We start from the raw sequence: 13,981 nt of genomic DNA, 5'->3' as shown, positions 1-13,981 counted from the left end.
AAAATAATAATATCAGGAATACTAAGGTTCCAACAGTTCCCGCGTCCAATCAAGCAACGACTAGCAAATAAGGCAAAGTAGCGTAAAACAGGATAATGTATGCTAGTGATCCTTGCATCAGAAACCTTCCTGGTTTCTCCCACCGTGATAGTGTTAACAAAAGATTCTACTTCGTTACGGTGGGGTTCATCTAAGGTGCCCTCAAAGGGTATTCTGCAAACCTCGCAGAATTCTGCTAATGTCATCTCTTTAACAACGTCATATAAATGAAACTCTACTGTTGGAGGTGATTTCTTAGGGAAAAAGTAGAAGTTTTGCACAAAAGTATTTGTGAGTAAGAGATACTGATGACGTTGGTCGTGGAGGAAGTTGGTGAGGCCAGCATTCTCAATCAATAAATAGAAATCTTCATAAATCCCAGCTCTCCTCAAAAAGTCATCGGAAGGCCATTCACAAGGCCGGACCTCCGCGGTGCGAGGTAAATTAAATTTGGGCTTCTGTTCCTCTTCCTTTTGTTTTTCCTTCGAGCTTCGGCTCGACGAGCCCCTCAAAAATCTCTTCATTATTTCTGAAATAATCTGAAGTTTTTAGTAACTTCAAATAAAAGTGAACCAGCTTCAAAAAAATTGATAGCAACAACTCCTGCGAGTGCCTAGAGCCTATATAAAGCATTGGAACTACTTGGAACCATATAAATTTGACATGCAAGCTCAAGAACATGGTCACCTATGCAGCACAGATTTGCAATGAATAAAGCACTAGAACAAAAACTAATTGGACCAATGGAGGAGTCACATACCAAGGAACAATCTCCCCAAGCAGTTTTGCGAGAGGTGCTTTGAGCTACGAGATCGAAAATCACAGCAACGGGGCTGGAACTCGTGCTTGAGTTGGTTTTTCGGGTTTGTGTGAGACAAAGGAAGAAGATGGGTGCAGGGATAAGTGGAGGAGGGCCACCATGGGCTCACGAGGTAGGGGGGCGTGCCCAGGGGGGTAGGGCGCGCCCTCCACCCTCATGGCCAGGTGGCAGCTCCCCCCGCGGTGATTTTTGCACAGTAAATTCTCAAATAATTCGGAAAAAATCATATTAAATTGGCATGGCATTCTGAGGACTTTTATTTGCGGGATATTTTTATATTGAGCGGATAAGTCAGGAGACACACAGAAAAATATTATTTTACTTTATTTCTACTAAATAACAGAAAATATAAAGAGGGTACAGAAGGTTGTGCTTCTAGTTTCATCCATCTCGTGATCATCAAAATGAATCCACTAACAAGGTTGATCAAGTCTTGTTAACGGGCTCATTCCGATTAACACGGAACCGGAGAAATTTCGAATAACACTATGTTACCTCAACGGGGATATGGACATCCCCAATAATAAGTATATCATACTTTTTCTTGACAGTAGGGAGAGGAAATTCAAAACCTCCAAATATAATCGATGGAATTTTTCCAATAGAGTTGATACTGTAGACCTGAGGTTGTTTCCTCGGAAAGTGTACCATGTGCTCATTGCCATTAACATGAAAAGTGACATTGCCTTTATTGCAATCAGTAATAGCTCCTGTAGTATTAAGAAAAGGTCTTCCAAGAATAATAGACATACTATCATCCTCGGGAATATCAAGTATAACAAAGTCCGTTAGAATAGTAACGTTTGCAACCACAATAGGCACATCCTCACAAATACCGACAGGTATAGCGGTTGATTTATCATCCATTTGCAAAGATACTTCAGTAGGTGTCAACTTATTCAAGTCAAGTCTACGATATAAAGAGAGAGGCATGACACTAACACCGGCTCCAAGATCACATAAAGCAGTTTTAACATAATTTCTTTTAATGGAGCATGGTATAGTAGGTATTCCGGGATCTCCAAGTTTCTTTGGTACTCCACCCTTAAAAGTGTAATTAGAAAGCATGGTGGAAATTTCAGCTTCAGGTATCTTTCTTTTATTAGTAATAATATCCTTCATATACTTAGAATAAGGATTTGTTTTGAGCACATCAGTTAATCGCATACGCAAAAAGATAGGTCTAATCATTTCAGCAAAGCGCTCAAAATCCTCATCATCCTTTTTCTTGGATGGTTTGGGAGGAAAAGGCATGGGTTTTTGAACCCATGGTTCTCTTTCTTTAACATGTTTCCTAGCAACAAAGTCTCTTTTATCATAACGTTGATTCTTTGATTGTGGGTTATCAAGATCAACAGCAGGTTCAACTTCTACATCATTATCATTACTAGGTTGAGCATCATCATTAACATTTTTACTAGGTTCATGATCATTACCAGATTGTGTTTCAGCATCAGACATAGAGATATCATTTGGATTATCAGGTGGTTCAGCAATAGGTTCACTAGAAGTTTGCACAATTTTATCATTTTTCTTTTTCTTCCTTTTAGAAGAACTAGGCATATCAATATTATTTCTTTGAGAATCTTGCTCGATTCTCTTAGGGTGGCCTTCAGGATAAAAAGGTTCCTGAGTCATTCTACCAGTTCTAGTAGCCACTCTAACAGCATAATCATTTTTCTTACTATTCATTTCATTAAGCACTTCTTTCTGAGCTTTAAGTACTTGTTCTACTTGAGTGGTAATCATAGAAGCATGTTTGCTAACAAGTTTCAGTTCACCTCTAATATTAGCCATATAATCACTCAAGCATTTAATCATAATGGTATTCTGTTTTAATTGTCTACCAAAATAAGCATTAAAGTCATCTTGCTTAAACATAAAGTCATCAAACTCATCCAAGCACTGACTAGCAATTTTAGTAGGAGGGACTTTAGTTTTATCATATCTGTAGAGAGAATTTACCTTTACTACCTGTGTCGGGATGTTGGGAGGTTCTTCATTAAATAAGTAATTGAGATCATATACTTCTTCAACAGGTGGTAAATTAAGACCATGTATTTCTTCAATAGGAGGTAAAATCTTAACATCTTCAGCTTTAATACCTTTTTCTTTCATAGATTTCTTTGCCTCTTGCATATCTTCGGGACTAAGAAATAGAACACCTCTCTTCTTCGGAATTGGTTTAGGAATAGGCTCAGTAATTGGCTTAGGAGCTGGCTCGGGAGTTGGCTCAGGAGGTGCACAATTATTTTCATTTGTCAACATATTATACAATAGAATTTCAGCTTCATCCGGTGTTCTTTCCCTGAAAAGAGAACCAGCACAACTATCCAGGTAATCTCTGGAAGCATCAGTTAGTCCATTATAAAAGATATCAAGTATTTCAGGTTTCTTAAGAGGATGATCAGGGAAAGCATTAAGTAACTTGAGAAGCCTCCCCCAAGCTTGTGGGAGACTCTCCTCTTCAATTTGCACAAAATTATATATATCCTCAAAGCAACTTGTTTCTTATGAGCAGGGAAATATTTAGCAGAGAAGTAATAAACCATATCATGGGGACTTTGCACACAACCAGGATCAAGAGAATTAAACCATATCTTAGCATCACCCTTTAATGAGAACAGAAATATTTTGAGTAAATAAAGGTAGCGCGATCTCTCATTATTAGTAAACAGGGCAGCTATATCATCTAACTTACGAAGATGTGCCACAACAGTTTCAGATTCATAGCCATAAAAAGGATCAGATTCAACCAAAGTAATTATATCTGGATCCACAGAAAAATCATAATAATCCTGATCAGGAACACAGATAGGTGAAGTAGCAAAAGCAGGGTCGGGCCTCATCCTACCTCTAAAAGATTCTTTACTCCATTTAACTAGCAACCTATTACGTTCAAGACTATCCTGGCAAGCAAGAATAGCTTCAGTAGATTTAGCATTAAAAAGGTAACCCTCAGGAATAGCAGGCCTATTTTCATCATCACTGACATCATCGTGTTCAGTTTCAATAATTTCTCTTTCTCTAGACTTAGAAATTTGTTCATCTAGAAATTCACCAAGAGGCACAGTAGTATCAAGTATAGAAGTAGTTTCATCATAAGTATCATGCATAGCAGAAGTGGCATCATCAATAACATGCGACATATTGGAACGAATAGCAGAAGCAGGTTTAGGTGTCGCTAGCTTGTTTATAACAGAAGGTGAATCAAGTGCAGAGCTAGATGGCAGTTCCATACCTCCCCTCGTAGTTGAGGGATAAATAGTTGTCTTAGCGTCTTTGAAGTTCTTCATAGTGTCCAGCAGATATAAATCCCAAATACTCAAAGAATAGAGCTATGCTCCCCGACAACGGCGCCGGAAAAATGGTCTTGATAACCCACAAGTATAGGGGATCGCAACAGTTTTCGAGGGTAGAGTATTCAACCCAAATTTATTGATTCGACACAAGGGAAGCCAAAGAATATTCTCAAGTATTAGCAGCTGAGTTGTCAATTCAACCACACCTAGAAACTTAGTATCTGCAGCAAAGTGTTTAGTAGCAAAATAATATGATAGTGGTGGTAATGGTAACAAAAGTAAAGACAATAAAAGTAATATTTTTGGTATTTTGTAGTGATTGTAACAGTAACAACGGAAAAGTAAATGAGCGAGAACCAGTATATGGAAAACTCGTAGGCACCGGATCAGTGATGGATAATTATGCCGGATGTGGTTCATCATGTAACAGTCATAACATAGGATGACACAGAACTAGCTCCAGTTCATCAATATAATGTAGGCATGTATTCCGAATATAGTCATACGTGCTTATGGAAAAGAACTTGCATGACATCTTTTGTCCTACCCTCCCGTGGCGGCGGGGTCCTATTGGAAACTAAGGGATATTAAGGCCTCCTTTTAATAGAGAACCGGAACAAAGCATTAGCACATAGTGAATACATGAACTCCTCAAACTATGGTCATCACCGGGAGTGGTCCCGATTATTGTCACTTCGGGGTTGCCGGATCATAACACATAGTAGGTGACTATAGACTTGCAAGATAGGATCAAGAACACACATATATTCATGAAAACATAATAGGTTCAGATCTGAAATCATGGCACTCGGGCCCTAGTGACAAGCATTAAGCATAGCAAAGTCATAGCAACATCAATCTCAGAACATAATGGATACAAGGGATCAAACCCTAACAAAACTAACTCGATTACATGATAAATCTCATCCAACCCATCACCGTCCAGCAAGCCTACGATGCAATTACTCACGCACGGCGGTGAGCATCATGAAATTGGTGATGGAGGATGGTTGATGATGATGACGGCGACGAATCCCCCTCTCCGGAGCCCCGAACGGACTCCAGATCAGCCCTCCTGAGAGAGATTAGGGCTTGGCGGCGGCTCCGTGTCGTAAAACGCGATGAAACTTTCTCTCTGATTTTTTTCTCCCTGAAAGCCAATATATGGAGTTGGAGTTGGCGTCGGAGGGCATCCAGGGGGGCCACGAGGTAGGGGGCCGCGCCCAGGGGGGAGGGGCGCGCCCCCACCCTCGTGGAGAGGGTGTGGGCCCCCTGGTCTTCATCTTTGGCGAGGATTTTTTATTATTTACTAGTTGACCCGTTGCGCCAAATGGCGCAGAGACCTGTTGAAGACATGTTTTCAATAAAAATAGTTTCATGCTGCAAGAACCTTCAACTAAATCATGCTATTTTTTAAACATGTTTATTACGTTGTTAAATAAGTCTGGGAAAAGGGAAACTTTGCATATGATATGCATATGTTCAGTTTGAAAATATGGGCACTATGATGAGAGAGTAAAGTTGGCATGGTTGTATTTTTTTAGCAAGTTTGGAAACATGGTTATCATAATGAGAAATTTGGCCATGCATATTTTTCCTGCAAAAAAGAGGAAAAAGGGTAAAAAAACCTAAGAAAAAAACATGTCTTTGTTGTGCATATGCGGAGATATAGGGATCAAGAGGTATTAGGATAGTCCATATGTTATTTAGCCCAACCCACGTAGAGCTATGCCTGTGGCCCGTAAGGAGCTGAATATGAAGCGGCAGGGGGCGGAGCCAGCGAAGACTGTTTATCCTTTTCCTTTCTTTCTCAGCTTGTCAGCTGGGTAACAAAATGGCGCAGAGAGCAATCTGAACATATACACATATCCTAGGTGCGAAGAGTATCTTAACCACAGCTCTGGTTTTAGCTGAACACTTGCTTTTTTAGATATAGCAGTACACAAAAACACAATGAACATCTGAATAAGAATTTATTCTTCTGAAATTAATATGTCATGGGACAGAAAATAAAATCCTATATGACCGGGTCGTACGGACCCGATCATGAGACCCACTCCAGCGCTCGCCAACTGCCCGTCCGAATCTTAAGGCAACAGGCGTCTCCTTCCCTGCTTCCCTATTTCACTCCTTATCTCCTCCAACGCCCCCAAAATCCAGCCGCTGGTCATGCCATTCTCGCTACCGCCTGACGGCACAGCGGCGACCGTGCGGCACGACAGCACGTCGTCCCTGATGTACCACCACGGGCTACCCATCCATCTGCTCCGTCACGCGTGAAGTCAGCCATGGCGACGAACTGCACCATGCGCGAAGTCAGCCATGGCGACGAACTACACAACAGCTCGGAGCTGGCACAACGGCTATCCATCGGGCATCCTGATGACGCTGCGTAGTCGGCCATGGAAACAAACTCCAGCCCATCCATCACGCGATTGATCCCCTTTATTGTCGAGGGCATGGATGTGAAGATCAATGTGCGATGTATAGGTCCAGCAATAAGTTTTGTAACAACCTATGTGGTATCTTTCTCTACTACTTCTTTCAACCATCATGGATAGGTGAGGCCCTGAGGGTTTTCAGTAACAAAAATGTGAACTGTTGTGGTCCAGAACTGAACCATGTATATTGGCATAAGGGTATTGATCAGCCTCAAATCCTTTGTTGGCTGGGTGCCACTCTGTCGCTGCCATTTACTTGTTGGAACATAAAAATGACTATATCCTTTTGTTCTGTAACTATATACTTGCTTTGTTACCTGACAATTGGCCAACATGTATTGTCAAACCTTATGAATTTGTCTCTGACAAACCTGGAATGTTCACGCCAAATTGTTGACAACATACCAGGGAAATTGCAAAGAAAATAGTGGACAACAACAAATGTCACAACTCATTTATGCCAAGAGTATACAGTAGGCCACATCTTATAGGGGAACAAAATTCAGAAGAAAAATAAACATGAACTGCCTTTTTTCAGTTTTTTACAGCACACACCAACAATTTGGCATGAACAGTCCAGAATGACTCTGAAAGATGATCCGAAATGACTGAATATGTTGCCAATACAACGGTGTCATTTAGAGCTCCTGAATGAATAAAAGGTCCAATGAAACTTATGTTTTTCTCAATATAATGGAAAGCAACAACACACAAGTTATATGTTTGAGGATGGTAAACTATTTTCAAAAATGGACATGTATGTGAGCTTGTTAAATCAGCATATAGGTAATTAGGCATACATGCTTGTAGGCGGTATTCTTGGCAGATGAAGATTCCTTTTTATCAGAAGAAAAATGAAAAAAGCATCAACTATCCTACTTGTGTTCCAGATTGTTTGGTCTCGTTGAGTGAAACAAATCTCAGGGACATTTCTACATAGCACTGAATCTTGATAGATACAGACATGCACATCAACAAACTTTAATTTGGTTCTTGTCTTCCTCTTGCCATCCTGCTGATCAACTACCTTTTGGTTCTTCCATGCTCTGTCAATGTATAAGATAATAAATTCAGTACAAGCATATCTAGCAGAATAAATGGTTCGAGTTTTAATCTGGATTTGCAAACAGGGAAGGGGGAACGAGGGGGCGACCACCGCGCGCGGCACCATTGGCGGCAAGGCTCCCAGGGGAAAGTGTTGCAGGTGCGCCATGCCGTCAGGCGGTGGAATGAATGGCATGACCAGCGGCTGGATTTTGGGTGCGTTGGAGGAGATAAGGAGTGAAACAGGGAAGTGGGGAAGGAGACGCCTGTTGCATTAAGATTCGGATGGATAGTTGGCAAGCGCTGGAGTGGGTCTCACGATCGGGTCCATACGACTCGGTCGTATAGGATTTTTTTTCCGCATGGGACTGGTATGGACAATGATGGAACATTTATGGTGACACAGTTTTCAGAAATCTTTTTCATTGTCATAGTGGATCTTAGGGAAAATGGACTTTCAATCAACTTCATAGTGGATCTTAGGGAAAAAAATCCTATGCCACTAATTAAGAATCCTATTATACAACACCGACAAGTGCGACCATGTTTTCATCAAAACAATATTACTAATTCTTTTGGTTGCAATGAAACACCAAAAACCTGGCTCGAGTACATTTGAACAATAACATTGTCGGCTATTTACATACCTGTAAAATTACATACTCATATATCAAGCTTTCAAAGTATAAGTATTTTTCAGGTCTGGACAGATTCAAGCGACTGAAAGAATATTATCCTTTTTAGTTAAAATTAAATAGCTTAATCTTCTATCAGATTTACATGGGCCTTAGGGTATAGAACAGACTTACGGTTGGATAGTAATTCGTGAAAACAGAGTAACCAGTGATAATCAAATCCATTACTGCATCAAGGTACTTTTTCACATGATCATGCCATAAAGGCATTCCAGATTTGCAGAAGAAAGGTAGGAAACTCCTACAAAGCAACAAGCAAAACACCCAGATTCAGAGCAGCTGGGAACGAATAAATTCAGAAATAGATAATTAGTAAACATTGAGATTGCACGTGTTCTATTGCTACCTGCCTTCTCTTGTTAAGTAACTCATTCAAAGACAGATAGTAGCTCACTGATTAGTAGGTGGTGGTGTTCTAGATGCTCTTCCCTTCTCACCTTGGGCTCTCTGAATAAGTGATTATGTATTACCAAATCCAATGATGGCTAGCTCCATGAAGATCATACCTGTACCACTGCAAGCAAGCAAGCAAGCTGTTAGATCTATTTGTCCATATAAGATAGGAGTAGGAATACATGCATATCCTGCTATATGTCATTCAAAATTTCATTTTTCGAATATGCTAGCCTGCTAATTGCATTGGGACAAATTTGTAGAAGAAGCCCTAATTAGCTTGTTCGGCGCTTAGGCAATAAAAAATAATAATAACGGAATTAGCATCGATCTATCAGCCTGCTTAAGTGAGTTTCGTAGTGGAGTGTTCCTTGCAGTTCAGGAGCACACCATGGATTCTTGGTCATTTAAATAAAGAGCTTTTTCTCACTTACTCTATTATAATGTGATTGCTAGATCATGTACTAAGTGTGTTGAAAAGAGAAGTTATTTTGCAGTCAAAATAAAAAAACACGAGTAATCCAAACCAAACCAAGAGCTGAGGTGGTGACGAACACTCACCTCGACCTTGTCGAGCTTGCCCTTATTCAGAACCTTGAAAAGGGTGAATCCAGCGGGCGTCTCGAACGACATCAACATCTCCAACCAAGTAGCAACTCAACTCACCTAGATAAAAGCACACCACACAACGAAATCAAAACAAATACCAAAAATTGCAAAGACATGAGAAATGATCAGCATGGCAATATTGTTCAGCAGTCAAACAGTGCCAAAATGATACATTGAGAAATCTATATTGGCCTATAACACATGAATATTCCAACGTTAGTCCTGGGACTGCATCGACCACAATACAAAAAACATTAAATAAATTTGACACATCTTGTCAGTGGAATAAATTTATATTGTACAATAAATTTGACACATCTCGTCAGTGGAATAAAGTTCGAAGTTATTGTACGCCTTTTGTTATGTGTCCATCATAGTTCAAGGCATCACAATAGTTTTCATTTGCTATCATATTTAGTTTTATTAACCACTGCAGATTGTATCATGTTGCATGCAGTACACCATAGACTCCGAAGCACAACAATGAAATGTGTGATTAACCATAGAGGATGATAATAATAATAAAAGAGACACATTAGCTAAAACAATAAATACATACATCACATAATCGTTGTATTTATCAGTGGCAAACAAGGAGAACTATGCAAGGAAATAAACCAACCAAATCAGTGGCGTGGAAGGCTAAAGATAACATGGTGAAGAAAAAACATGGAAGCAAGACGGGAAGCAAACTAATGAGCTAAGTAGCATGACATCTAAGTCAGCATCCAACATAGAAGCAAGATGGGAAGCAAACTAAAGACCAGTTTGACCACGATTGAACGGCCATCAAAGGAAGCGATCGGGGGAGCCTTCTCCATGCGAGTTGGCTAGCCTCATTATTGTTTTAAATGAATAGATTGCATCGATGAGAAAGAGATTTGTTCATATGGCACAGGGATTCTCTCTAGTGTGCTTATATTTCTTACCTCGAGAACCATGGCCTCTAGGATCAACGAGTTGATGCTGCCGTAGGTCTGACTGATCCAGGGACAGCAAGCCACAAGATCTCCAAGTAATCGGAATCAAAACAATCTGTCCTATCCTCAGTTTTAGACTTCCAGTCACCGGAAACTACATGGCCAAAATCTGATCTTCATAGAGCATAGCGAAAAAATAAATAAGCAAAAGGGTTACCCCTGGAAATGCAGTGTATGTTGCAAAATAGTCGAGCTCATTATAAACAAATACATAACAGATGCACCATTAATTGCTAAGTTGTTTAAATTTTTGGAATAGAATCATGTGGCCCAAACATATCTTGTATTGCCATTTACGGAATAAAGGAAATCGAAAAAAATTAACAATAATTTATCTTCCATCCTAACAAAAATGGGGTCGCCGGCCTTGATGCTCTTTCTAGATGGAAAGTGCCATCGTGGAGAAACTTTTAAAGAAAAACAATAGAGAACGAACGCCCCTCAGAAGAGTTCAGATAGTTTCCTAAAAAACAGAGCATAATAAATAATAAACAACCATATGTTCACTTGTTCAGGATGTTTTCGGTCATACAGACCGCATTTCTGGTCCCTTTCCCACTATATCTTAACAAGTTCTCTGATCACAGCTACACGACCATGTGTCATAAAAATACCAGTTTTGTAGAGAACTTGTCGCCAAATGGTGTATCATTATCAAGAAAATTTGGATGAAGGACTGCCAATTCAGCACATGTGTTTAATCTTACCCAAGTGTTTGAACCCCCCAAAGCATCTCATACTAATTCCTTGTCTTCAAATATCATTATGGATGGAAAAGAAAAAACAATGCATTAACCAAATACGTGATGCACTTGCTACTGAAAATTACAACGAGTGCACATCAATTAAGCTAAAGAATTTGCAAAGAATGCCTACCACAAGGGACAGAATCTTCAATGAACTGAAATTGCTCTTTACAATAGTGTTTCAACTAATACCACTATTTTCTACGTACTATTAAGTTCTTAATTCTTTCATTTTACAACAGAGAGGATTTTTTGGTCTATTGGTACATATGCTTTATATCTTTCAGATTCCACCAAGATTATGATAGGACTTGGAGTTACAGGTAAGCTGTAGTCTGTAATAGGTACTATAGTCTGTAAGAGGCACAATGATTTTTTAGAGGCACAACGATGAAACATTATTTTTCGAGGGAAGTTGCTTAATGTAAGGAACAAAATATTTGAACCTAGCTACAGACCAATATCAATCTCTATAGGCGGGAATTGGAATGAAGATTGAGAGAGTTGAGGAGACGGAGAAACATACCTAGTACAAATTCCATTGCAGCCTTCTTTCATTTCCCTCGTCACCGATAAGCACGTTGCTGACATTAGGTGCCAAGTTGCCTCTTGAATATCCACGAGGAATAGCAGCAACAAGAAAACCCTGAAATTGTATTTAAATGGCTCAGCTAACTAACCATGGTGTAGCACAAATAAAATGGCCATATCTAGGCAAGATGTTTCGGCCAAAAACTAATGCAACATTGCAGCATGGTACGCGAAAATGCAGGAAAATAGCAGAAGGTACTGAAAGGACATGGGACACACATAGCCTATGGGGACAAACGAAATTGCTAATGGTGATACTTATTACCTGAACAGACATTCACATTCATTGGTGTGGCACTTAGTCGTAACTAAAATGCACGGATATAACAAAATATTGGTGATCCACAGTAATAGACACTTGAAGCCCCATGTTGTAATTGTAACTGAGCATAGATATAAAAATATATTACAGATTAGATATTTATTTAGGAATCAATGAAGAACAAGCAGGTTCACCTCTTCCCCTTCCTTCTCTGGAAGCAAACTGGGGATGCATTGCTCCCTGTATGGTTCAGCAAGGAAGTCTACAACTAATCCCAGCATGATAGATCAATCCCATACAATGCCTGAAACCAGCAAACACCAGGATGGTGATTAGAACTCTGAATTTACACACAGATTAAGGAGAAACACACACAAAGCTTTGATACAAAGTTCAGTTAGGGTCCTCTCCGAGGAAAAGGTAGCCCCTCCTCACCGTCATCCTTCTAGAAAGTGCATAAACTTGGACTTATAATTAAGCTAGAAGCAGAACAAGAAAAGAGCAAAAACCTCATGCTGCTTGCACTCGTCGCCGGGCTACTTCACCCTGTCGTTAGCCTCCTCACCCTCCCCTGCATCTCCCCCCATTGCAACCAAGAACCATCTGGAGCTGTAACCTCGCTGCTCTCAGGCCAACTTGCTCAGTAGTTTATCATTCAAGTTAAGCAATGCTCGAGGAACTCCACCAACCAAAAAAAGTTGCAGTTCACACTAAACAACATCCTCATAGAGTCACAACCCCTATCATATCCCATGATTTCCATGGGAAAGAACTCATCAGGGCACAACATTTCATTAAACAGTAAGAGATAAGGAAAGGAAAAGGCCATTCACCTGAGCTTCAAATGCAAGACCGACGAGAAAATCAGGCAAGATCAATAAGAGGACTAATACTTAGCAGCAGGAAGAACAAACTGAAGAAAAAGAACTCGTTACGACACAAGCATTTCATCAAACAGTTTATAGGCAAATATGAGAAGAGCCATTTCATCTTAGCTTTGAAGGCAAGAACTCGTGCAAAGGGGAATGCAGTGGAGAGAAGCACTCCGGGAGGTCGATGGCAAGCAAGGCCGTGGCGGCAGCAACGACGCAGGAAAGCGGTGGCGTCGGGGAGAGGAGGAGCGAGCGCTGATGCATCCTTTGCTTGGGAGCGGATATGTATCGCAGGATACCGCGCGCTCTCCGACAATCCCATTGTGCCCCTGCATCGAACTCCTCTGCTCTGCTCTGGCGGCTGTGCTCCTCCGGCAACCCCACCTCCTGCTCGCCTCGCACCTCCTAACCCCTCATCCAACCCCCTCCTCTGCTCCCCCGGATATCCTCCCACCGCCAGCAGGGACGCGGTATGGCAGGTGGAGAGGAGGCGGCCGGCGCGTTTGGGGAGGAAGGGAGGGAGAGGGGAGGCGGCAGGTGGAGAGGAGGCGGCCGGCGCGTTTGGGAAGGAAGGGAGGGAGAGGGGAGGCGGCTGCATCAATTTGGGAGCGCTGGAAAGGGTAGGGTTTGTGCGGGGCGGTGACCAATGGGCGTGGCTCTCGCACGATCTCCCGCAAACGACGCGATGTGCACGCGGCGTGCAGGGATAGGGTGCGCACACACCACGAAACGGTTGACCCAGCCAACCAGCACATCGCATGAGCCCACACGTCATTGGGCAATGCGAGGTTACCACGCGGTGAAAACGAGCAGCTCAACCATCCGACGTTTCAGATCACGCAGAAGACTATTTTGACCACCATCCAACGGCCAACGAAGGCTGAAATCGAGAGAGCATCCTGGAGGTGAGTTGGCTAGCCTCTGTATTGTTTTAAATTATAAGATATTCCATGGAGTTTCAGGTCATTTCGAGAACTTTTGTTTTCTGCACATAAAACAACATCATGGCAATTCTTCTGAAAATAGCGTCAGTCCGGGTTAGTTCCATTCAAATCATACAAGTTAGAGTCCAAAACAATGGCAAAAGTTTTTGGAAAAGTAGATACGACGGAGACGTATCAACCCACTCCCCTCCCCCTGCGGGGCCGAGACAGGAACGAGCCGGAGTAGGCGACGACGCGGCGTGT

The 13,981-nt window shown here is 41.3% G+C and overlaps 1 long non-coding RNA gene across 9 annotated transcripts; it reads right to left on the bottom strand.

Moving 5' to 3' along the window:
- Positions 1–7,258: 7,258 nt before the first annotated feature.
- On the bottom strand, positions 7,259–13,437 carry LOC119337546. Of its 9 annotated transcripts, none has more exons than XR_005163375.1 (10): positions 12,756–13,437; positions 12,432–12,662; positions 12,117–12,226; positions 11,596–11,715; positions 10,273–10,437; positions 9,296–9,400; positions 8,688–8,855; positions 8,456–8,582; positions 8,294–8,366; positions 7,259–7,648 (listed from the first exon to the last, which is right to left on the bottom strand). It is a non-coding gene; the product is annotated as an uncharacterized LOC119337546 (long non-coding RNA). The 9 variants fall into 9 exon arrangements; XR_005163391.1 differs by having other exon boundaries at positions 8,736–8,855; XR_005163392.1 differs by lacking the exon at positions 8,294–8,366 and having other exon boundaries at positions 10,273–10,417.
- Positions 13,438–13,981: the final 544 nt, after the last annotated feature.

Source organism: Triticum dicoccoides, chromosome 1B (assembly GCF_002162155.2).
Source record: "Triticum dicoccoides isolate Atlit2015 ecotype Zavitan chromosome 1B, WEW_v2.0, whole genome shotgun sequence".
Taxonomy (NCBI): Eukaryota; Viridiplantae; Streptophyta; class Magnoliopsida; order Poales; family Poaceae; genus Triticum; species Triticum dicoccoides.
The sequence above is the reverse complement of the archived record's forward strand: the minus strand, read 5'-3'. Positions and strand labels throughout refer to the sequence as shown.